The sequence below is a fragment of the Gracilinanus agilis genome, chromosome 4 (assembly GCF_016433145.1).
Source record: "Gracilinanus agilis isolate LMUSP501 chromosome 4, AgileGrace, whole genome shotgun sequence".
NCBI classification, from domain to species: Eukaryota; Metazoa; Chordata; class Mammalia; order Didelphimorphia; family Didelphidae; genus Gracilinanus; species Gracilinanus agilis.
The window spans coordinates 448,967,764-448,994,730 of record NC_058133.1 but is presented as its reverse complement, the minus strand read 5'-3'; the positions used below and the strand labels follow the sequence as shown (position 1 = coordinate 448,994,730).

General features: G+C 38.5%; 1 protein-coding gene across 1 annotated transcript in view; it reads right to left on the bottom strand.

The window, feature by feature from the left end:
* Window positions 1-26,555, bottom strand: part of S1PR1 (sphingosine-1-phosphate receptor 1) — a 60,108-nt gene extending 33,553 nt beyond the window's left edge. The window contains exon 1 of the mRNA XM_044672160.1: window positions 26,505-26,555. The gene's annotated coding sequence lies outside the window, so the exon portion shown is untranslated. The remainder of the gene's footprint in view (window positions 1-26,504) is intronic.
* Window positions 26,556-26,967: the final 412 nt, after the last annotated feature.

Genomic DNA, 26,967 nt, shown 5'->3' with positions numbered 1-26,967 from the left:
ATGATGGTAACTAATCACTCTGTTTTGTTGCAAGGGATTTGTGAGTGGAAAATCCTCAGTAACATGCATACGGACCTTCTAAGGTAGATATCCACACCTTCTGCCACCTCAGACTAGGAAGCATATATACCTCACACTCTGGAATCAGTCAATCAGTGAATGACCAGTGCTCTACTGGGCACTGATATTGTTTTCTGCATTATGGGTGAGACAAAACAAGTAGACAGAGTCCTTATGATCAAGAAGGTAACATTTTAGTTGGGGGAGATAAGATATTAAGTAACAGCAAACAATTATCAACCGTGTTGCCCAAGTTCAAAATAACCTTCGAAATATTTGCCTAGTAGAATGTAAACTCCTCAAGGGCAAAAATTGTCTTTCAGTTTGGTATCCCTAGGATAGTGGTGGTGAACCTTTTAGAGATGGAGTGCCAGGCCCCTCCCCCCATAGGAGTGCCAGTTGCACCCTACTCCACCCCCCCTTACCCCACACAGGGGAGGGAGGAAGCATTCCCATTGGGCTGCTGGGTGATGGGATGGGTAAAGTGAAGTATGTCCTCAGTGAGTGTAGAGAGGGGGAGGGGAGTGGATCCAAGCACTGCTCCCCTCCAGCTCTGCTGCCTATGAGCCACCCACCTTACTCCCTGTGCACTCCCATTGGGCTATTGGGCAGAGGGGTGGGCGATGTGAAAAAATGTTATCAGGCACAATAGAGAAGGAAGGGAGTAGTTCTGCCCGAGTCCCTCTTCCTTTCTAGCAATGAACTCTGGCAGCAGGCCCAAGGGATGGGGGTTGGGGGGCAGGAAAGGCAGCCCATGCCCACAGACAGGACTCTGAGTGCCTGGAACACGGTAGGCATTTAATAAATATTTGTTCAATTGAACTGATTAATAACCCATCATAAGCTGTTGTATTAAACTGAAAATTAGATTTTTAAAAGGGCGTCAATTTGGTTTTGCACTGGAACTGAACAGTTGTGGATTACATTTCAAATTATATCATTTGCAGACTCTGGAAAATATAACTATGAGTATGGTGGAAATCTTCCCCTTGCTTAGCAGATATATGATTTTAGATCCTATGGCCAAGTTGGTCGGCACAGTTACTTCCACATTGTCAATCCCTTATTTGTGTAAGTAGATAGGTACTGCACATACTAACTATCAGCATTTCTAACAAGATGGCTTATGGTGTCCTCATGCCCACAAACCACTCATCAAGGATTGTAGTAAAAACCTGACGTTCAAGAAGATAAAAACAGTCTCAGCAGGGCAGACAGGAAGCTGCCTGGCTAGTCACCCATCAGTGAAAGCCTCACCCTTCCACACTTTGTTTACTGTCTCCTCTTTCCCTATTTATTGTTTCAAATTAGACTTCCATTCCATTGATGAGCTGCATGTTCCAGAGAAAAGTGTGAGATTTTATTTCTAGATGTTGTACTTAATTTACTGGACCTCTTTGTTAGGAATTATTTACTATAAAGGGTGTGTGGTGGGAGCGGGGAAGGGGAGGGAGCTATGCAGCAAGGGGCTAGCAAAGAAGCATGAGAAATAATGTCCATATGGTCTAAGGTAATAAATATTGTGTGGTGCTCTTGGGTTTTTCACTTCTGATACTTCAGAAACTAGAGTATTGTGCTACATGGCAATTTTCTAGTCCCTAAGGTATTGTTGGTGCAGTGGAAAGTCTTGCTGGATTTTTTTTTTTTAACCCTTACCTTCTGTCTTGGAGTCAATACCATGTATTGGCTCCAAGGCAGAAGAGTGGTAAGGGTGGGTAATGGGGCTCAAGTGACTTGCCCAGGGTCACACAGCTGGGAAGTGTCTGAGATCAGATTTGAACCTAGGACCTCCCGTCTCTAGGCCTGGCTCTCAATCCACTGAGCTACTCAGCTGCCCCCGTCTTGCTGGATTTTGAATCAATGTTTGGGTTCAAAATTTGATTTGGCACTTACTATCTGTGTGAGTATGGACAAGTCACTTAATCTCCCTAGGATTCAGTTCCCTCATCTGTAAAATGAGGGGCAGAGGTGGATTAGATGACAGCAAAAGATCATTTCAGCTCTAAATATATTGCTATGAGATGAAATAAAGAAGCAGGCAAAACTTCAACAAGGAGAGAGACAAAGAGAAAGAAATGGAGAGACAGACTGACAGACAGACACAGAGAAAGAAACGATGCCTTGCATGAGGAATATCAGTACCTTGGGGAAACTAGAACTTAATGATTCTATACTATTACCATCATTTCCAAAAAACTATGCTCTGTTGTCCCGTTAACAGCTATAAGAGGAAACCCTAAAGAAAAGCTCCAAAAGGAGTTTGGTTTTTAATTTTCTTTCTTTCAACTCCTTTACTTAAAACCAAAATTAGTATTCAAGGTCGAACGACTCATATCCTTATTGCTAGGCCAACTGACACTCTTAGTATCAAGAGATTAAGAAACTTTTTCATTTTTACTTTCCTTCTGTTCTGAAGTTTCAAAAGGGCTAGCATTTTCTCTTAAAAAAAAATGAAGCAAAAGCTATCCAAGTGACTGCACAAAGACATTTAAGCTAAACTGAATAGTGCAAGAAGTGTTCACTTTAAAATGAACAGCCCAAACCTGGGACAAAGACCTATAGATGAGCTTTTAAAAACTGGCTGCAAAAATGAAAACCAGACAAAACAATTGTTGAGGGAAAGTAAATTTAGTAGTAGTATGTAGGATATCTCCAGCTGCCAAAAGATAACAGGATTCCATTCTCATGATGTTGTTAAACTGAGATTTTCTGAAGAGAAATAATGGTTTGTGATTAGGGGCAGAGCAATCTGCCATGCAAACCATATCACTCCTGTCTGGGAGCTGGCACGGTCAACTTTTATCTGCCATCAATTTACTGTAAGTCATGTTGCACTGGCTACAGAGGATGGTGATGCTGAGAGTGATGTCCTGCTGAAGCTCCTTAGTCACCTAGTTAAATGTCGAAAATAGACATGTGGAAAATGACTGCTAGCAAAGGCCTTGCTCCCTTCTCCCTCAAAGGCAATGTAATTTGACCTAGGGTATGTGGAGTGCCCAGATAAATTAGCAACAACAACAAGAAAAACCACCCAGGTTAATGAGTTATCCAAAAATACTACCAACTTAACAGCATGTTATCTTGGAAAGAAGTGATAACAGGGTGTCTCTCATGAATACCAATTGGTCTAGACCTTTTGACATCTAAGCAGTGGTAAATACTTTATACCCCAAAGTCTTGTCATTTAACTTATACTTACCCAACAGCTGCGCCATGCGTAGCTCAATGTAAAAAGAAGAAATATTTTAAATTTTGAAAAGAGATTTTATAATCTATTATTTTGTCTTGGAGAATAACCATCCATTCATGGGCTAGAGTGACTTTTCAAGCCTGGATTTAAGCATATTTATCAATGAAAGAGGAAGTGAAAATGCATTGAGGATACAAAATCAGCCTAGGTCTCAGGGAGACTTGAGTTCAAGCTTATATCCATTGGTTGTGTGACTGTAAGCAAATTACTTAATCTTTCAATGCCCCAGCTCTAAATTAGGGAGTAAGTGATGAACTATATTGGAAGAGGGAGATTCCACAGCAGAAATTCCCCAAGATGAATGCAGTCACAGGTCTAATTTCCCTGGTTCATCTCTTCTTGCTTCCTCTGCCCCCAAATTGGGTATGGATCCTCAAATACACAACAGAATACTGTTTAGATTGGGAGTTCAAAATTTTCTGCTTTTTTTTTTGTTCTCTTCTTTATAGACTACTGGCAAATTGGATTATTTCAATACTTCCTTTCTCTCTTTTCAGACAAAATGCAGGCTCTAAAACAAATTACTATGTGGATTTATTTTTTTTCTGAAGGGTTATAGATATGAGAAGACAAGTCCTGAGTTACCTGGGATAGTTGAGAATATCAGTGAAAACCACTGAATTATTGCAAGATTTTTCCTGCCTTTTGTAGTCTCAGATACATAGCTTCTATTGGAGTATTTTGATCAATCATGGGTATATTTTTACCATTATGGAACCCTTTCCCTATGAAAGGTTATTATTTCTTCAAACCTACTCACTTAAGAAACACTGACTTTTTTTTTTTAAACCCTTACCTTCTGTCTTGGGAGTCAATACTGTGTATTGGCTCCAAGGCAGAAGAGTAGTAAGGGCAGGCAATGGGGGTCAAGTGACTTGCCTAGGGTCACACAGCTGGGAAGTGTCTGAGGCCAGATCTGATCCCAGGACCTCCCTGGCTCTCAATCCACTGAGCTACCCAGCTGCCCCCCTACACTGACTCTTGATAGACTAAGAACCCACTTTTTAACTTCGATACCTTCTACATTTTCTCAAATTTGATGTTCTTCTTTTAGTAGTAGCACCGGGTTGATGTTTGGGCTCCAGCTACACTACTAAGCACATAAAGGACCCAGCTCTGGACTTTATGTTCCCAAATCACCAACATCTGACAATTAGAGGAGACCACCTAGTCTAACCTACACCTGAGGAAGAAAATTCCCCTCTGCAATGTTGCCGATAAGTGGTGATCTTACCTTGGCTTGAAGACTACCAGTGAGGGAGAACTTCTTTCTGAGATAACCCTGCACACTTTTGGAAAACTCTAAATAGTATGGAAAACTTTTCTTCATGTCAAGTTTATGCTTTGCAACTTTCAGCCTTGCTTCTGATGCCCTTAAACACACTTCCTCTTTTACACGATAGCCCTTCAAATATCTGAAGCTATCTATTACAGCCTCTTTAAGTTTTTTATAAGTTAAACATTTCTATGTTTATGTATGGTCCCTCACTAGCCTAGTTATCTTTCTCTCCATGGTCTAGACCAGTGGTTCCCAAACTTTTTTGGCCTACCGCCCCCTTTCCAGAAAAAATATTACTTAGCACCCCTGGAAATTAATTTTTTTTTTAATTTTAATAGCAATTAATAGGAAAGATAAATGCACCTGTGGCCATCACTGCTTTCCTGGATCACTGCAGTACCCACCAGGGGGCAGTGGCGCCCACTTTGGGAATCACTGGTCTAGACTTTAAATATCTGCCCTAAAATGTGGTACTCAAGAATTAAGGAAAATACTCCAAATGTAGCCCAACTTGGTGGGGAGTGCTTTGGAATTATCATCTCACAAGCCAGGCCTCTTTGCTTCTCTCAACACAACAGAATATCAAACTGATGTTTTGGCTTGATTTACCACACACTTTGGGGTTTCTCATAGTGTTTGATACCCAATTTCCTTCATTTCCACTATCATCCCCAGTGATTTCAAATGCCCTACCCAAACCTCTATCTAGTCCACTTTTTTTCTACTTAATTCTTCCACGGTGACCTTTGGGAATGCTCTGGTTCCATAAGCAAAATGTTTCCCTTCATTGCATCTACCTTTCTCTCATGATCCTTTCCACTCCTGAAAGGTTAAAGTTCTTTACTCCCTCCTCATCTGACAACTTCTACTCTTCTCATAGCCCTTCAATTTCACCCCAACATCGCCACATCTTCCTTTTTTCTGATCTTTAATGAAGAATTAGCCCTTCACTCTAAGGCTAATTCCTTCACTTCTAAGAACATTGAAGGAATTGAGGGGATTAGGACAGCAATTGGTTAATTGTAGGAATTGAGTGAATCACACTAACTCCATCTTGTGAGGATTCTGGAGCTAGTTTAGTTCCTTTTCTATTCAATTATGGGCCTTGTCCAAATTCTGTCTTGGGAGAAAAGTTCATTCAATTGTGGGAACTGGGAAAAAACTTGATTATGTTGTTTAAACCTAATTCTGTGTGGATGGGAAACTGGACCATCTGTACCTGCTATTTGGAGATTCTTAACCATAAGCTAGGTTGACCAGAAATGCAGTCAGATCCTAAGACTGAAATAAAGTTTTCTCATAATTGTACATCTCAAGGATCCTATATGTCTTGTCTGAAAACTATGGATGATGTACTAAAAGTCAGAGATGAATGTTTCCCTAAATACATCATTTTATAATTATAATGCTGTGAGTATTCCTTCCACCAATGACTACTGAAATTACTTTACACCTCAGTACACAGTCTTTAATTAGCTATAGTAAAAAACAAAAACAAAAACATATGATTGTGATGGAATACTACTGCCCTATAAGACATGTTGAGCAGGTTCATTTTTTTTAAAATAATGGAAAGGCCTACATGAAATTATGAAAAGAGAAATGAATAGAACCAAGAGAACATTATATGCAACTACAGAATTAGTGTTTGTAGAATAAATTGTTAATGTCTACCTCCAGAGGAAGAACCAAGAAATAGAAACGCAAAAGATACAGTATATATATATATATATGGTCAAATGATATCTTCTCTAGGGCAGGGAGGGGAAGGATGGAGAGAGATATCTGGGGATTTTAATGTAACCATCAAACAAATAAATTAATAAAATTCTCAAAAAGTCTTCCTCTGTTTACTTTTGTTTGATAGCAACTGGATTTTTTTGCAGGAAGTAAAAGAGATAGTAATAGTCAGAGGAAGGTGATGAATTAACACACATAATTTGAGTGTTTTTTTTTCTTTTTTTAGGGAAAAGGACTTCAGCAGGCTGGCAGAGCTTCACTCCACACGCTCACCAGTTTTCACTTACTATCTTGGTGTGGCAGGGAGGTGGATGTAGTGGCCAAGATGAGATAAAATTATAAGGTGTAGTAGATGGACTAGTATGTAGGAAACCCAGTGTTAAGTTCTCACTCTGACATTAAGTTGCTGTGGGATTTGATTAGGTCCTCTCTGAAATAAAAGTGAGGGTTTGGGAGTTAGGATTGGATGTTATTTAGGTCAGTATCAGAAGAGTAGCCTGGTTCTGGGAAGGCTAACAGAACCCAGTGCTGGTAGAGCCAAACTCTGAGATGACACACACACACCCACTAAGATGTTAAATAAAGTCGTTTAATTATTAACAAGGGAAAGGTAAGAATGGATTTGGACAAACTTAAGCTAAGGTTTTCTATCTAAACCCCACAAGATCAAAATGTCCTGTCACCAGTAGTCTTCGTGGATTTAGCTAAAATGAGCTCACCTCTCTGTCTAGTGACCCAGACCCCAATATAAATATCCAACACTAACCCAAACCAACCCCCTTTTGGTGGTAATGGAGGTAGTTAGGCAGCTAGGCAGGACAGGGGTTTGGGATCCTAAAGGACGCAAACCAAATTCTCACAGACAGATGGCTCAGCTGTACAGGAAGCTCAGTAGATGTTTCAATCAAGTAACAGGGAAGCAGTTAGGATGGAGAAGTTCAGATATAACAGCCAGTAAAAGCAGGTAGCCAGTTCCCCTCTAGGTGAACACCAGAGAGAAAGAATGAATCAGCACCAGGCTAACTGACTCCCCAGTAGAATTCTAGAATTCCTTATTCTGCTTTCCCTGCAAACACACTTAACTTTACTTATAACATCTCTTGAGCCTCAGTTTTCCCCTCTGAAGAAAGAAAACACTGAACTTTTTTTTTTAATTGGTTCTTTACTTCATTTAAGCTAGAAGCATAGTGTTCATTCAAAGACTTGATTTCACTGTTCATCAGAATGAAAGCTTTGACTTGCTGTGGTCCTGGCTTGGGGCAGTTGCCTGCCCTCCTCATGGTCATCTACACTTTCAGGTTCTCACCACATTGATGCCACACAATATGGATACCCAATTTGACTTTAGCCATTCAACAGTCCAGAACTCCCTAGCTCATGTGATCCACCAGCCTCAACCTCTCCGATTGGAAGAGATTAGAGGCATGCACCACCACTAGAGGTTTGTCTAATTTCTTTAAAGTCTTTTATTGGTTCTCTCATTTTCCAAGATGTCTCTTTCCTTTAAGGAAATACACAAATCCCTCTACTCTTTCTCTATTCTTTTTTTTTTTTAAACCTTTGTACTTTGGTGTATTGTCTCATAGGTGGAAGAGTGGTAAGGGTGGGCAATGGGGGTCAAGTGACTTGCCCAGGGTCACACAGCTGGGAAGTGGCTGAGGCCGGGTTTGAACCTAGGACCTCCCGTCTCTAGGCCTGACTCTCACTCCACTGAGCTACCCAGCTGCCCCTTTCTCTATTCTTATATAGGTTTATGACTTCCTCTTACCCTAATACCTCTTTGTTCCCTCTTATCAGGTACTACATTTTATCAAGATCTTTGTGCTTAGGTCTTCTTAATCCCATAAATCAAATTAATATATTCTCTATGCCCAATACTACTTTTTAGTTCTTTCTTCTTGATCCAGTAGTTAGCATTTCTTGTTTGCCTTTATACAGTTCCTCTTGATCTACAGAACAGAATGCCTTGTTCTTTCTATCTCTTCTTATTATTCTGGGCCTTTTATATCCAAAGTGATTGTTTTAGCTTTGATTAGAAGTTAAAACAAGGGGGCAGCTAGGTGGCTCGGTGGTTTGAGAGCCAGGCCTAGAGACAGGAGGTCCTAGGTTCAAATCTGGCCTCAGACACTTCCTAGATGTGTGACCCTGGGTGAGTCACTTAACCCCCATTACCTTGACCTTATCATTCTTCTGCCTTAGAACCAATACATAGTACTGATTATAAGACAGAAGATGAGGGTTTTTAAAAAATAAAAGTTAAAACAAGACCTGTGAATTATTTAATTGATTCTACCTGGTGAAATGTAGAATATGTACTACATAGGACAATAATACCAGAAGAAAGGACATTTTTTTCTTAAAAAACTTTTTTTTTGCCTAGTAGGCAAAAATTAAAAAAAAAAAAAAAACACAAAGCTCTGAAACCTACTAGGTAGCATCAAAAAGGGATGTAGTCAAAATTGTACTAATGCTATATGTGTCATGGTGATGTAGATAACAATACTGAAGAAAATGAAAAGGCCAGACCAACTAAGAATGCTATTCATTAGTCAGTCTAGGAACAAGCACATTAATAATCAAAGAACTGATTACTCTTCTGAGAAAGGCTCATTTCTTTTCATGTCACAGGAAGATAGAATTTTCTTTTTATCCCCAACGGTTACTTCAGTTTATTTGTCAGTTCTATGTAATTTTAAAGAACTAGAAATGGTAGAAATTTGTGACTTTAAGGCATTTCATGGAAGGAATTAAATGGTTTCTTTCAATTCGCAGATCTCTGAATTAAAAGGGATGTTAGAAGCTACCCAGGCCAATCTTGTACCTGCAGTCTCCCCTACATCAGACCTAATAAGTGGTCATTCAATTCTGATTAAAGACCACCAGTGTTGGGAAACTCACTACTTGCAAAGATTATCCTTTCCACTTTGGAATATTTCCAGAGAGAAAGCTCTTTTTTTTTTTCCTTCACGCCAAACCTAAATTTACCTCTTCGCAATTTCTACCCACTGCCATTAATCTCGCCTTCTGTGAGCCAAAAGGAACAAGTATCTTCTAAACAATTTTTAAAATTAAAATTAATTTGGGGGGCAGCTGGGTAGCTCAGTGGAGTGAGAGTCAGGCCTAGAGACAGGAGGTCCTAGGTTCAAACCCAGCCTCAGCCACTTCCCAGCTGTGTGACCCTGGGCAAGTCACTTGACCCCCATTGCCCACCCTTACCAATCTTCCACCTATGAGACAATACACCGAAGTACAAGGGTTAAAAAAAAATTTAAAATTAATTTGTTTGTTTGTTACATTAAAATAATCAGTTAACTCCGCACCCTTCCTCTCTTCCCCTATTAGAGAAGGCACCATTTGTCAAAAAGATATATGTGTATACAAAACCATGTTTGCTTTTTTCTGCTTATCAGTTCTTTCTCTAGAAGTGGGTATACATAAGTCATTCTTCAAACAATAGTTCTGTAGCTGTATATAATATTCATTTGGTTCTTTTCATTTCACTTTTTATAACTTTATAACTTCATGTAGACTTTTCCATGTTTTTAACCAACCAAAATAAACCTGCTCATCATTTCTAATGGCACGGTGGTATTCCATCATGATCATGTGCCAGAATTTGCTTAGCCACTGCTTAATTGATGGGCATCCCTTCAGTTTCCAGTTCTTTGCCACCCAAAGAGAACTGCTATAGAAATTTTGGAACATGTATAAATGGTCAGTAGACTTGAATGGAAAATTTTAATTTTAAATCATTATTAATTAGAGAAATGCAGATCAAAACAACTCTGAGATATCATCTCACACTTATCAGATTGGCTAAAATGATAATAGGGCAAAATGACAAATGTTGGAAGGGATGTGGGAAAATGGGGTCAGTAATAGACTTTTTTTTTTTTAAACCCTCAACTTCTGTGTATTGGCTCATAAGTGGAAAAATGGTAAGAGTGGGCAATAAGGGTCAAGTGACTTGTCCAGGGTTGCACAGCTGGGAAGTGTCTGAGGTCAGATTTGAACCTAGGACCTCCCGTCTCTAGGCCTGACTCTCAATCCACTGAGCTGCCCAGCTGCCTCTCAATAATAGACTCTTGGTAGAACTGTGAATTGATCCAACCATTTTGGGGAGCAATCTTGAATTATGCTCAGTTAGAAAATCATCTTTTTTTCTCCACTTATCTACTCTTCAGATACTCAGAGATAGTTATGTTTCCACAATGTCTTTTCTTTATTCAAGACAGATATACCCAATTGATCCCCATAGAGCATGAATTTGAGTTGCTTCATTAGGCCAGCTATTCTCTTTGGGACATTTTTTTTATCCAATCCCAAATTTGATAAACAAAACTAAAGGTAATGTTACAATGCTATCTGACCATGGTGGAATTACAGAGGGGCTATCAGTTCTTTATTCCTGCAAACTAGACCTCTCTTAATGAATACTAAAAAATACATTACATTTTTTTAACTATTGTCAGACCTGGCTGACAAGGGATCCAACCTGAGGCAAATGAGATGAAGAGTTGAGTAATGCAGCAAGGCTTTATTGTGAGAAAGGAAGGGGGTGGGGAGGAAGAAGGAAGAGCAAGGGAGAGGCCCATAAACTTCAGATGGCTAGAGTTCTCCACCTGGGTGGAGAAGGGGGCAATCTTTATAGGGTAGTGGTCTGGGATGAGATAACCTGGATTGACCCTATTGGTCAAAGTTGGGTACTTGTGATGAAGGAGGCCATTTGTCTAGCCTGACAGCAAAATCCTGATGTTCCTCCAGGTTTTACTGGGGCTTTGTCTCACAGTTTGGATAGGTGCTGGGGGTGGAGGGGGAGGTTGGAATAGGGGAGTGGGGGAAGGGGAGGAGGAGGCTACCGGTTTCACTAGGGAAGGGGGAAGGAGAAAAGAGGCTTTGGTTCTAGGGTCTGTCAGCTGTCCTATCTCAATACTGACTTTTATTGAGCGTGCAAACCACTAAAAGTATTATCAAATACTTTTTTCAGACAAATTGCTATCGAACTATACCTCTTCCACCTCATATCTATAAATATCCATGAATCATCCCATACTAGATTGTGTGCTTTTTTAAAAGCCTTGAATTTCTATTAATACATGCAATAAATCAGTGATTAATGTGAAACAACTGATCTATGAAAATATAATCTTGAAAGTGATGTGTAATTTTGTAGCATTTGCCTAATTTTTTTTGCCAGAATATTTTCTATAGAATATATTTGTTATTATTCAGTCATTTTTCAATTGTGCCCAACTCTGCCTGACTCTATTTGGGTTTTTCTTGGCAAAGACCCTGGAGTGGTCATTTCCTTCTCCAGCTCATTTTATAGGTGAGAAACTGAGGCAAAAAGGCTAAATTATTTGTCCAAGATAATACAACTACTAAGTGTCTGAGCCCATATTTGAATTCATAAAGATGAATCTTACTGATTCTAACCCCAGAGCTCTTTCCACTGTACAACCTAGTTCCTCCATAGAATAATACAGTACAAAAGAAAAGAATACCAGAACTTCTTGATCTAGTACTTACTAATTTTGGTCCTTGTAGAGAGACCCTCCTTCCATTGTTATATCTGTCTTATGCCCTATCTTCTTATACCTTTTCCAAAAATCAGAAACTCTCAGCTTAATACATAACTACGTCCTTTCCAGCCTTGTTGGAACCTTTGGTGGCTGGTAAATAACAGGAACTCAGAGCTTCTGAGTTGTAGTAGGACTAAATCCAGTCAGGTGTTTGTAGTGTCTGACAACAATAGAGAGAATAGTAATATATGTGTTAGCATGGTAATCAGAAAAGTGGTGGATAGTCCTACATTATAACATCATTGCAGTGATGCAAAAGGGCTGTACCACCAGGGACATTTATGGATGCAGAAAGATAGCCATTGCTGCCAGTGAATTCGATTAGGCAGATAAATTTTTAAGTGGTCCAGATTGTTAAAAGCATGAAAGCAACAGTCAGATAAAATGAGAAGATATTGTTTATCTTTCCCAAGAAAAAACTTCCTTCTGTTATAGTTTTGTGTATCTCCTCTGGTGGAGTGAGCAACTTGGAGCAATGAAGATTCCTACATACTCTTTCCCTAAGTGTCTCTCTGGTATTGACTGCCCTGTGCTGAAGGGTTGGTTGTGGGAAGGGTGGAATCTATGATGAAACAGATTTAGATACAGCTTCAGCCATATTTATGATATGGAAGCTCTAATGCTCCAGCACCATAAGAATATTCGAGAGCCCAGATCTAAGAGGTTCATTGACATATAACATAATACCTTACCTTTCTTTGTTATTCTAGAAGTCTTGGTAAAAGTGGTTCACAAGCTCAGATATCAAGCTCACAAGCTTGGCATCAGGGTAATATCTGAGACTCTCCATGTCATAGTGACTGTCCTCCAGTGCCACATTACAGCATCATTCCCTCCAGAACCTGTTATAGTATAGACTTTTGGTCTAGACAAGTTGGACTACTAGCTGTGACTTCATGTCCCACTTCTATGCATTTGTCCATGGTATCAATTATAATTGGAAAGAAGCATTGTCTCATTTACAGTTCTCAAAATTCTCATCTCTCTTCATGGTTCAGGTCAGAGCCTACCTCTTCCATGAGGGCTTCCTTATTTCTCCCATCAATTAGTTCTCTCGCTCCTCAAGCTATGTTTTATATTATATATTGTTAAATTTAAATTAATGTCCAATAACTCCAAGGATATTTTATAAGATTTATTAGTAATCATTTGAAGTAGAAGAAATTTTAAAAAAGAAGTACAAAGCTTAAGTATGACCATGTGAGTAAGCTTTCCTGGCAAGCTCTCCCCACAGCCTCCATAGTCACATTCCAGAAGGAAGAAAGAGAGGAGTGGGGTTACATCCTCCCTATGCACATACACACTCATGTAGTGTTCATTTTCAGCATAAGCATGCAAATGAAATGCTGGGTAAGGGAGTCCTGGGGAGCAGATTCTAATTACACAATTCCCCCTGTGATTCTATTGGGAAATGAGCATGTAGAAATCTCCCAGATATACATGCCTGCTTTCCCCAATAAATCATTACACATAGCCAATTTATATCTCTAAAGATTTTTAACTAGAGGTACATACAATATTGTATTTTCTAATGGGAAATTACAATAATTTGGGGATAAGAGAGAAATAAAAAAGAGAGAAAGCAAAACCAATAGTAGCCAGGCACATTGAATAAAAGCCAATTAAGAGGCAATCCCCTTTGGCATAAGAGTTTACATTCAAAATAAATGCATTCAACCCCCCACAGTTCAATTCACTATACCCAAAGTTCATTCTGGATCTTTTGGTGCAGTGTGTGGTTTCTGCAGGCTTCTTTATGGTACCTTCTCCAAATAGTTCACTTTCTTGATGTGGGGGGTAACAAGTTTCATATCCTAAAATTATTCTCAAATGAGAAAAATTTGAATAAACCTAGAATTTTATGACAATAATACAATCCACCCTTAGGAAGGTTTTGACCAACACATGGATCACTTTGGGATACATGGCTGAGTTATGAAGTATATGAATCAATTGTCAAAAGAAAATCAAAAACATAAAAAAACAAATAAAAGAGAAAAAAGCAATTTCTGAATGAAACATAAAATATCAAAATCTCATGTGTAAAATTCTAAGTAAGGAAGAGTAAGCCCATAACAGTTACTCGAATTAGGGCCTGAGTAAAATGATGTATGTCTTACAAGTCCATAGTAGCAATTATGCACTTACCCAATCAGCAGCCAGGACTACAGAAAATTGCCATACTATGAAAGAGAGAGAAAAAAGACTAGATTTTGAAGCAGAATATGGAAAATAGCATTCCCTGGTCTGATTTTGCCTTCCCTCACAGGGATAGAGGAACCAAAATGGCAGCCAAACTGAGGTACTTTGTTTGAATCTGGCACAGGGAAATCCTGTATCTGATGTTGTCAAACAGCTGTTTGGGTTCCTTGAACCCAAAAATAAGTTCAAGTCCTCTATTTTGGTGCAGAATCCCCTCAATCCCACCAGGATTGATTGGTCTCCTTGACATTGTGCTTCTTGGCACTGTGCAGTGGTTCTTTTGTGATCCCTTCTCTTGGAATCAGACATAATAATTAATCAAAGTCCCATAATATTTAACAATCAATGGCAGGTTTCCACAGTCTAAAGCTTTTGGGTAGGCATTGACATTAGGGCTAATGGACATTTTAAACTTATTCTAGTGCAAAATCAAAAAACCATTAATACTGGTAACATATGCTTCAAGTACAAAAAATGAGAGAAAGAAGAAAACTCAAATGCTCTATTGCACACACAAGGAAAAACAATAATAAAAGTTTTTTAAAAATAAAAAATATATAGTTCACATTCCATGAAAAGGTATCAGCCAAGTAGAAGCACAATACAAAGGTTTCTTGTTAGGAGCAATAGACACACATGGTCTGTCAGTATAATCTACGGATCCCATCAGAACCAGCTGTAGTTTACAAGATCTCTATAGCTGATGGCTGTGACCACTCTCTATGACTCCTTTCATTAATAAAAGTTTTTGCTGTATAATAAATCACTTCAATTTAAAAGAAAATGGTGAATATGTAGAAGGCTAATTGGAGAAATAGGGTCGTGGATAGGGCCTTTTATCTGGATTCCCTATGTGACCAATCCAGGCTGAGATAGTCTTTTTGATTGGTCCTGGTAATCTAAGCCCTGAAAAGCTCTGGTACCAGCAGGTTGGTTAATCCAAAAACAATTTGACCCCTCCAGGAGGCTAATTGAAAGTCATTAAGAGAAATAGAGTCTATAATAGATATTTTATCTGAACCCCATCAAAAGATCAATGCAATCTGGCAAAGGTGTGCCTTGACCTTTCTGCTCTAAGTCAGAACCAGATAGGATGGGCTATATAAGATAAAAACCTGAGACTCCTCTTTTGACTCCTTTTCTAAGCCACACCTTTTCTTATTGGAAAATATTATAGTCTTATTGGAAAACTTTAAGGTCTTAGCAAACCAGAAGTTAAGAGGTTAACAGTTTCTCTCTTGGTCAAAATGGCAGAAAATTAAGCTGCTTGGGCTCAAAACTGATTCTAGACAGTCAAGGTCAAAATTAGACAAAACCTCATCTAGCAGAGGCTTTCTGCCCGTGAAAAGTATCCTGGAATTAGCTATCTGATAATAAGGCTGCTGGAATTCAGCCTTGGGCTTATCTTCACCTTGAAGCCACTGAGGCTCCTTATATTATCTAATTGAAATTTCTGTGGAGCTGTGAAAACTTTCTTTGTGCCTTTGGGTGAAATGGGGTTTGAATTTAGTATATATTAAACTTGTGACTCCATGGTACCTTGGAGTACCTTTGAGCTGCCATTAGCTGTTGCTTCCAATCTGTTTCATCCTTTTATCATCCAACACCACCACAGGCCATTCAAAACCCTGTCAGTATATAGAGCTGGCTCTCTATAGTTTCTCACCCAACAATGAGATCCATTTCCTTTTTAACTTGGCCATGATGCACAATGTGAGTGCACATGATTTTCACCAAGTAACAGCTTTTTAAAACAGTAGTACAGAATCTAATGCATTTTCAAAGAAGTACCAAAATCCAGAAAACCATAATAGTCCAGTTAATGACAATAGCAATCAAATCCACTATCATTAGGATTCATATGAGTCTCTATAGCCACTTGTTGTGTGACATTTAGAAAACCTTTGAAGCTCATGGATACTTATCACAAATTCTCCAGCTCTAGCCAATCTTTCAACCTTGACAAAGATATTTCTTTTTTTTTTTTAATTTTTTTTTAAATGCTTAACTTCTGTGTATTGGCTCCTAGGTGGAAGAGTGGTAAGGGTGGGCAATGGGGGGTCAAGTGACTTGCCCAGGATCACACAGCTGGGAAGTGTCTGAGGCCAGATTTGAACCTAGAACCTCCTGTCTCTAGGCCTGACTCTCAATCTACTGAGCTACCCAGCTGCCCCAGCAAAGATATTTCTAACAGTCTATTACTCCCATCATTCCAAAATGTGGCAGGAGAAACCAGAAAAAAAAGCCACTGCACTGCTAATGAAAACCTTTTGGATCTAAAATGTCACCAAGAGATCATTCTGGTAGAAGGGTAGAATAAGCCAAAGAGTTACAAATATAAAACCCATCCAGGAGCCACTAGACTCCATGGGAAAATTCTCCCTCTGGGAGCCATCCAGGGATTACCAAATCCCTTGGGAAATCCTTCCCATCTCCTGGATGAGATTATAACTCATCACAAGGTAACCAAGCCCCTTGGGAAACCTCTCTCCTCTGGTATGAGATTATAACAGTCGTAAAAGTTATGTATTTATATGTCTCATCCATTGCAATGTGGAGGAGAAGAAAACAATAGTGAAAATCACTTCTGATGTCTCATTCATTACATTTTTATAAATGCAAAGGTGGGGAATACAACAGTGCTATTTCACTTCACTTCACCTTCTAAATGGATCCTTACTTCTTGTTACAAATAAGTCAAAGGTAGGCAAATGATCAGTCAGAAGTAGTGGTGCTACTAGATATCTGAAAATCACTTCTGAAGACCCCTTAAAATCAAATGAAATTTTTAGCTCATTAAATTCTCCAAAGGTTGTATACAGGTTGTAACCAGTTTGATGGAGTCCATTCATCATCATCTATGTGACAATTAACAAAGGCAAAAAGGAACAAAAGGCTGTGAAGGCAACATGTGACCTAGATGGATCTGGTGATAAACCCAGCATCCATAAAGATCTATGATTTTGCCATGGAAAAGGGTTTATCCAAGTTGTTTATGGATTTTTATGATGGTATTTTCTCCAGACTAGTCATAGGGGGAGGGTAAAAATAAAAACAATGTAACAGAACATATAGCTATTGACTAAAACACAGCAGCTGAAAATGACATAGTATAACGGAATATATTAGATTAGATTACTATGTGAACTTAAAAACTTTTGAATTTCAAAGCAATTAATCAGCAAATACAACAAGTGTTACAGGATACAGGCACTCAGTGTTAATAGTTTTTACATGTGAGCAATCAGTCCAAGAGTTCTCTTCTCTTATTCTGATAGCTGCTTTACAGAGACTTCTTCACTATTTGGAGGGGAACAAACTGAAATAGCTAATATCAATAAAGCAATGGAGTCTGAAAAGGCTTAAAATTCACCTCTAGACTCATTGAGGTTCCTTCCCCTCCCAAGTATCATCATCTGTCTAGATTCCTTTGGTCACACTTCTGGGGTTCCCCATACTGAGGGGGATTTCCACACTAAGCATAATGTAGATGAACCCCATATTGGATGTTTTGCAGATACTGGGTAGAATCTCCCTTCTGCATCTTGGGAATACTCAAGATATACTTCAGTTGTTTTTTCTTGGGGAGGAATGGATAAATTTCAAAGTATCCAATCAGTACAAGTACTCCCAGGAACAATAGTAAGAAAAGACATCCTAAAACCATGGTAATGCACTGCTCTTTCATAGAGTGGGCCATGCTTTTACATAAAATTATTAAATCAGTTACAATTCTACTTACTGTCCAGATGTGGCACTACCCCAGTATGTATTGGCTCAGAGTAAAGTTAAGAGGTTTGGAAGAGTAACCTTCCTTCCCCTCCCCTCTACGGGCAAAAATGCCAGGGAGCCACTTGTTTCCACTGCCACATGGGCAGGGGACTGCTGCTCCCTTTGATTGCTCTCCCCAGATATATGGACAAGGAGTTAAGTGGATAGAAGCCTCTCCTCAGGTAAAAACCTTTAGGAGGCTAATTATCACCTAAGACAATGATGGGCAACTTTTTGATCTTGGTGTGTCAAAATTTGCCAAAAACTGAGCACAACTCAAGAAAAAAAACATAATTTTATGATATTTATAGTTTAAATAACAAAAATGTATAATTGTAATATATAACTGTATTTAATAAAACAAAATGGGTAAATTTATATAGGTAGAATTGTCATCTATAGTATACAGAGTGTCTACTCTACACTACAGCAAATGTTTCATCCTTGGCATGTGATCCCATACTTCTCTGTATGCAGCCGCATGCAGCTGTGTGTCATCGAAAATGACTATTCGTGTCAGTGCTGATGCCACATGTCATAAGTTTGTCTTCACCAGCCCAAGAGAAACACCCGGGGTTGCAAGGCTGTAGCAAGCACTTAGGTGTTAGCAATGTAATAGAAAAGGGGATTTATACCTCACCTTCCATGCAGAAAACTGCTCTCAAGAACCCCCAGCCAGTGTCTGGTCAAATGTGGGAGGCAGTGGCAAGTGGCAGTAGCAGAAGGAGGAGCAGCAGAAGCAGTGAGAGTGGAAGAGGCTTTTAAAACTGTGTAAGGAATTAAATTTAGGGTTTTGGCTAAAATATGAAAATTCTAAATTAATATTGTGGTTGCCAATTAAAAAATATTATAGTTCAAGTCAAAATGACTTTTAATAGCTTTTATTTACAAAGAGGTAGAAGGAGTGAAAGTAGAGAAATACAAAAAGAGGGTAGAGAAGATGTCTAGGCTATCACACTAAATATTGCTCCAGTGCTTGGCTCAGACTGGCAGGGTTTGTTAACCCTTGACCAGAGGACTTGGAGTTCTACCCACACAGCCTCCTCCAAGAGGGGAAAGTCTCTCTGAAACTAATCTCTCTCCAGAAGCCAAGAAAGGAAGGCTAGTTACTCACTCACCCAAGTGCCAGTCCAAAAGCCAGAGTCCCAAGTTGAAGTCTGAGGTCCAAGTCGTAGCTCCAAGCCACAGTCCCAGTCCAAGATCCTCCAAGCTGAAGATTCAAGCCAAAGACGGCCTCAGCCAAAGACTTTCAGAACTTTTTATAGTCACTTCTTATCCTTCCTGCTCTATTTTTTTTCTTAAACCCTTACCTTCTGTCTTGGGGTCAATACTGTGTATTGGCTCCAAGGCAGAAGAGTGGTAAGGGCTAGGCAATGGGGGTTAAGTGACTTGCCCAGGATCACACAGCTGAGAAGTGGCTGAGGCCAGATTTGAACCTAGGACCTCCCATCTCTAGGCCTAGACTCTCATTCCTCTGAGCTACCCAGCTGCCCCCACCCCCCTTCCCTCTCTTCACAAAGGCCAATCACAGCTTCCAAACTGCCTAGCACTACCCCAGGGAAGCAGTGTCGGTGGGATCCATACCTAATCCTCTGAAAGTGTCAACTCTTATCAAAAGATTCACAAGTTTCTAATTAATTGAGTTAGAAGAGTGGAGCTCTCCAAGTAAGTGACTTGTGAATTCTCTTACTTGATAACAAAGTGTTAACTCAAAATAGACAAAGAGAATAAAGAATTCCCTTTCACAGCTAATATGTCTTTAACTAAGATAATAGTAAGAGTCCTAAGCTTAAGACTTCTAGTCACCAGAAATGTAAGATTTAAATTAATGTCCAATAACTCCAAGTATTGTATTTTATAAGATTTATTAGTAATCACTTGAAGTAGAAGAAATAAAAAATAGTAGTACAATCTGACTTTCTTTTAAACAGTAAAATAGGTTTATTTATAGTAAATCAACAGGAGATGATGGAGGACCAGGATAAAGGAAGTCCCTAACTCTAAAAATCTAGATATTCCTTTCTCCTTTCTATGGGCCTCTCACAAAGCCTTCTTCAATTTCTTCAAGCTACACTTTCTACTCTGATCTCTCTCTCTAAAACCCCAGGCTATCTTTTCTGAGCTGATTGGTCCTTAAATTAAAGATAGACACAGTTCAAGTTCATCAGAGTAGAACTATTATAATCTTGATGAACTTCTTTAGCTGCAAAGATAGCCACAGGCCTCTAGTCCAAAGACAGAGTTTTTTTCAGGGTCTGGCTCTCACTCACTCTCAGTCAAGAAACCTCTCAGACTTGGAACTGGGAGCTCACAGAGATATTTGGAAGATGTTAACTGGAAACAGGTTTAGACAGAATCTCAGTTTTTCTCACTTGTTAGACTGCAGGACCTCTGAGTATCAGGAAAGGAAAGTCACCTCCTACAAACTGCCACAGGAAGTGGACACTCTCATCTCCTGGCCAAACAGGAAAAACAGCCTCTCAACAGTTTTTGGTCCTTGGTTTTATATCTTCCCCAAATTCTGGAATTGCCCTTCCAATTCCGTGCATGTACCTAGACCCTTTTTCAAACCTTTTGCTATGCTTGCAAAGTTGCCAAATCCTAGTTTCTTATTTTCCCCCCTACACTGCCAAGCTCTGCCCTCAGCCTCCATAGCCTTCTAGGAAGAAGAGAGAGAGGGGCTGGATTACATCAAAATATAACCTCCCTACTTATGCACACGTAGTGTTCACATTCAGTGTGAACACACAAATGGGATGCTGGGTAAGAGAGTCTTGGGGAGACAATTCTAATTGCACAATATACATATGTAAATATATACATATATATATAAATGCTATGTTTATTTATGTATAGATTGGGTCATTCCATTTTTTTTTATTGGTTTCCCTAGAGCTTTATACAATGCTTTGCTCATAGTAGATAATAAATTTATGTTAAATGTTTGGATTGGGAAGGCAGTGAATGCTTGAATGAATGGAAAAGCCCTTCCTGAGGCCTTGCTGTGGGCAGAGCACTAGGAAGACGCACACTGGGAAAAGCAAGGCATGCTTATTCTCAAGGAGTTCTCATTCTAAAAAGAAGAAATAATATATGATTGAGGTTTCAGTTACAAGGCCCAGTGGTAAAATAGACAATGTTGCATTTTCTTTAGAATCATTTCCATTAAATGGGATTTGAGTGATAATATATATGTATAACCAAGTGAAATTGCTTGTCAACTCTGGGAAGGGGGAGGGAAGAAAGGAAGGTGACAACAAGAATCATATAACCGTGGGGCAGAAAAATCTAAAAAGTCAGTAAATAAATGCAATGGGGGAAAAACAGAATGCTACCCCGGACAATGAGGCCCACATGTAAGTTCGTTGTAATAAGCACTACATAAAAAAATTGCATGTAGTAGCAAAGAGGTTGTATGTAAGAAATACAATTAAAGTTTGGGGTTATATATGAATAGGATCATTTCCATTGGGAAAACCACAACCATTTATGTACTGAGCCATTTGTCAGAGTCAAGGTGTTGACTATTCACTCCTGTTGTTTAATAGGAAGATGGGGAGGGGAGGAGACAAGATGTATAAGGGTTGTTTTAATTTCTGAATATAACCGAGTAGGACAAATTTTGGCTCAAATTCAGAGCCTTCCTTTTACCTGCCTTTTCTCTAGGCTTCCTTATCTAAGCTTTAGTCTTGGACTTTTGATTCTATCTGTTTGCTCAGCTACTGATCATACTCACACAAATATGACTGCCTCTGATGCTTCCTGGGATTCAAGAGTATAACTAATGGTTAATCAAACTCATATGCTATTGGTAAAAACTCTTTCTCTTGCCGAAAACTCAGACCGCCTTACAGTTGATCTTCCTTTCTTGTCTGGTTCTTGTCCCTGTTAAACTGTTTCTTATGTGATCTCTGCTAGGTTAACAATAGACAAATGGCAAATTCAGGTCTCTAGACTCTTTTCCTTTTCCCATGCTGGGGATGGCATAAGGGAGAGTGGGGCAAAGATGTATAATGAGCAAAGGTTTTCTATTTTTTGGAACAGATAGTGCTTAAAAATAGACATAGCAATGGAATGTGGCTTTCTCCAAAAGAATCAATACTAAAATCAATCTAAACCAATACTGAAACAGTCTGGACGTCCTGCTGATGTTTTTTAGTCTGTGCTGCATTATTTTATAGAAAAATATCCCTGACAGATGTTTGCTGTGAAATATCATGTATTTCACTGTACTGGGATGCTGGAATAAGGCATTTTGTCCCATGTGGTATATGCTGGGAGGAACTACATAAGGGCTAACAAGGAATGCTAATTACTGAATCAAGAAGAAAACAATTAAAATAGTGTTATGAATACATTCAGGAAAAAATAATCATAGAAAAAATTTAATAATATTACAATATGTAGTATAATCATTTTTTGGGTATATTTTTGGGTTGGACCTATGATTCCATCAACACTGGAACCTCCCAGTGAGGAATTTCCTCCCCTAATAGTGGGGGGAAGGGCAACTTTTTCTCCAATTTAGTCTTAGAAAATTACTTGGAGAACTCTGAAGTTAAGACTCTTGCCCCAAGTTATATAGCCAGTGTATATGTCAGAGGTGGAATTTGAACTCAGGTTCCCCTGTCTCCCAAGAACAGCTATCCATTATCTCATCCTGCTTCTTATTGCATTACTAATATGGTTTTTCTTTTGTCTGAATCTGTGATTTCTTTGGTTTAGGGAGTTCCCAGGAAGAAAAATCTCTCTACATTTCAGACCTACAATTTTTCAGCAACCTATAATTTTAGAGAATTACAAGAGAAACTAAGTTAAAAGACTTACTCAGGGTCACACAGTTCATAAGTATAAGCAATGAGATATGCATCCAACTCTTCCTGACACATTGGCCAGCTCTATTCACTACTCCATGCTACTTCTCAAATTATTTTATGTAGAATGATTATAACAGAACTAGTACATAGTTTACATCAAGTCAATTTATTTATTTATTTATTTATTTTAACCCTTGTACTTCGGTGTATTGTCTCATAGGTGGAAGAGTGGTAAGGGTGGGCAATGGGGGTCAAGTGACTTGCCCAGGGTCACACAGCTGGGAAGTGGCTGAGGCCGGGTTTGAACCTAGGACCTCCTGTCTCTAGGCCTGACTCTCACTCCACTGAGCTACCCAGCTGCCCCAAGTCAATTTATTTTTAAATTGGACTAAATTGGAAAAACTTGCAGAACTTTTGATAAGAACAGCTTGAAAAAAAAGCTGTTACTTGTATTAAAGTATGTAAAAATTAAGTATAAAGGGCAAACAACAATGCTGCAATACATGGTTTGTTGTAAGTTGGGTCCTGATAAAAAAAAACAACAAAAAAACAACCAATGTGCTTTGTTTCAGATATGACTGAAATGGAACAGCATTGGGAAAACTGCCTCAGGAAGTCAGCGAACAATATAAATCATGGTCAGACTTTCCATACCTTTCTAGTCACAGGAACTCTTAAAATATCAGACCATTATGCCTGCACATTGAATCCACACAAAGTTTCAAATGTTTTCCAAATAGAAATCCTCAAATATTAGAGATTTTTTTCATTATAAAATTAAAGAAAGTTTCTACAGAGATGTATTTTATAAGTATCTTTTCCAAGAGGAAATATACCCACACAAAAACTGTAGAAATTCTTTTAGTTGTACTTAATTGTTCAGAAGATTGTAGAAGTAAAGGGAAAAGGGAAAGGAAGGAAAAGAAAGGAGAGAAGAGAGAAGAGAGGAATTTTGATGAGAAATTCTTTTTTTAATGTTCAGTTTTAAAAGCTTCATTGTTATTTAATTAACAACTAATTATGAAATTTAAGTATGTAGTAAAAAAAATTCCAGTGTCAGACCAGGACTATTGACAGGATCAGGTTGTAGATAAAGGATCAGGAACCAAACCTAGGGCAGTTAAATAGGACCAAGAATATGAAACAGGCAAAAATTAGTGATAAATGAGGAGAGCCATGGATCTGGAACTGGGTAAGCAATTCAGATTGAAGATAAGTACACTTAGGTCATAACAGGAAAGGGATATGGAATCAAATTCACAGATAACACCTGAAGGATAAAGCAGGCTTTGAAGGTTAGTGTAGGTTCAGTCTTGGCAGTAGAGGGTCAAGAACCCTGGCTAGACAAAGAGAAAATTGTATCATCAATGTTTTGTTTAATTATTATTCTATTGAAGGCAAAAACCAGTCCTTAAGCTCAGCCAGCTTGGGGTGCTCAGGTAGAGATGAGACGGAGGATCTGGCCAAAGTGGAAAGTGAAGATAGAAAAAGGAATAGTTTTAAAATATGGGTAAAATTGTAGTCAGTGGAATATTTAATAAGGTTCCACAAATTGACAGGTAAATGCTATATAAGTACAGTAAAATTTAAACATATCCAGTCTATCAAGTCCAAGATAATTTACAAAAAACTTTTAAAATAATGAACACCATTCTCCTCATTTCTTTGCTTTATCTAGGGCCTATAATTCCAGAATTCAAAATTAAGAATTTGTCATTTTATTATTGAGACTATTCCACATCCCCTACCAGTAAAGGTCATAAAAACCCTCTCTAACTTAAGAAATAAAAGTTGAAAAATGTGTCACACTGCAGCCAGCTTGGCATTCCTTTCATAATGCCCATCAAATCAAATATAAAACCCTCAACTTATCATGGTCTCTCTAGTTTAATCTTTTGGCCTTCTAGAGAGAATACTGGACTTAAAGTCAAAAATATGGGCATTGGCATTTAGGCTCTGACACTTTTTAGCTCTCTTTACCATAGACAATTCATCTAATCTTTCTGATCCTCAGTTTCCTCATCTGTAAAATGGAAATAACTCTTATAGCACCTTTGTCACAGGTTTATTGTGAGGTTCAAATGAGATAAAGCATGCAAGGTACTATTCCAACCTGAAAGTATTATATAAACATCAATGTTTTGTTTTGGTTTTTAAAATTTTACTCAAGCTTCAGCTAAAATAATCTGATTGCTATTGGGTGAGTATGTTCCCACAACAGACACTGTTTATAGATGCTTCTGATCTCCTGCCATCACTACATGTGTTTATCCCTGCCTATTTCTGTCAAGATCACTTTGCAAAGATTCCACAAAGAGAAGAAAGGATTTCCAGCATCAGGGCTGTTAAGGTATTCCTTTGCCACATGTGTTCACTTTAGTGTGCCTCATTTCCCTTGAACTTTGAGTTCACTCTCTACAGGACTCTTGTTTTCATATCACCTTGACGGAGTGGCTGATAGGAAAATAAAGGTTCAAAATTGATTCTGATACTTTTGATAAATGGTATTTAAAAGCGTCTTCAGTAGTAATAGGGATTCTTTGGAAGTGATGGTGAGCAAGGAACGTCTTTCGGAATGTGAGATCACCTGTGGGAGGTGGAATGTTGGGTAAAGGCAACAGCTGGCAGGCCATTTTGAGAGAACAGAGAATGCATGAAGGGAAATGATGTGAAAGAAGACTTAATAGGTAAGTGGTGGTTAGATTATGGAAAGCTTAAAATAAAATGATCATTATGTAATATGAGATAAAACTCACTCTGAATTTAAGGCCCATTTTAAAATAAAAATAACTAAATCTCTAAAAGGGCAAGTAGGACAAAATTGTTCTTGGTTTGCTTTTTTTTTTTTTCCTTAAAAAAAAAAAACAGTTCTATTTCCTTTCAGCAGAGAGTCATGTTATGCTGGGTCTAGTGAATCTCATTTTGCTCTTCCACACCCTGCCCCCTTCCTATTTTTCTACCCTGTTTTATTTTGCATAGTATTTTCATTTACACTTTAGACCTGCAGGCTCAGCTACTGAATTCCCCAGTATCCTGGCCTGGGGCCAGCAGGATAAGACAAAGGTGACATCAAACAGAATTGTGACAGAGCTCCATATGGCTATCAGGATAAACACATGAATAATATAATTACTATGCGGTCTGAAAGCCTGAGCCCTGTATCTCTGCTTTAGTCCAGCCCTATAACTTGGGGAATGCAAGCCGTAATCATCAACAGCAAATCCTCTAATAAGCATCATGAAATATACTGAAAATGTACATATATCCATAAAAAAGATTAATTTGAGTAATTTCATCCAGGAGGATATAGTGAGAAATGAAAACTGCAGTTAAATAATATGATTAAATTAAGACAAAAAATAACTAAATTTATGCTTTATTTTTCTGTCTTTTCAGTCTTGTCTAACTCTTCATAATTCCATTTGGAGTTATCTTGGCAAAATTACTGGCATGGTTTGCCAACTCCTTCTCTAGCTCATTTTACAGATGAGGAAATTGTAGAGTTAAGTGACTTGCCCAGGGTCACACTGCTACTTAATGTCCGAGACCAGATTTGAACCTAGGTTAGATGGGTCTTCCTGATTCCAGGTCCAGCACTCTTAACTCCTTAAGTTAATTCGACAAAGATGTGTTTGAATGTATCTCCCCCATTTCTATATTTTTATGTAAATGAAGCCTTATAAACATTTACCAAGTCATAGAGAAGTTCTGATTTCAAAAAGTTGAGAGGCCATCCACAGCAGGAAAAATACGACTCCCTACCATATGGAAATATGAAGTCTTATATAACAAGAATTCCTTACCTATTTAGAGGGCTGTTTGGTAAAAACAAACCATTGGTAGGAGTTCAACCTCCAGCCTGATGTAGATGAAGCTGTGTTAGAAGAGAAAGAAATTCTTATTCCCTAGTAGTTTTCATATCACCTTGAGCAAATCCCATCTCTGAATCTGACTTTCTTAATCTATCAAATACATGGGTTGGACCAGATGATCCATAAAGTTCCTGATAACTTTAACATTCTATAGTACTTTACACAATAACCAAGTATTAGATGCTTAGAAAGCATAATGTAATCACTGAGAGAAGATGGGCAAGGTGCATGGTGAGAGCGAGACATAACAGGTTGTCTGTTGTCATTACAATGCCAGGAAAAATTCTGGACTCTGGTCTGTTACGTAGAACCCCTGAGAAAATTTTTGATAGGACATGATAAAGAGCTTCATAGAAAGGGCAGAGATGGAGGAGTTGAGATCTATGGAGCTAAA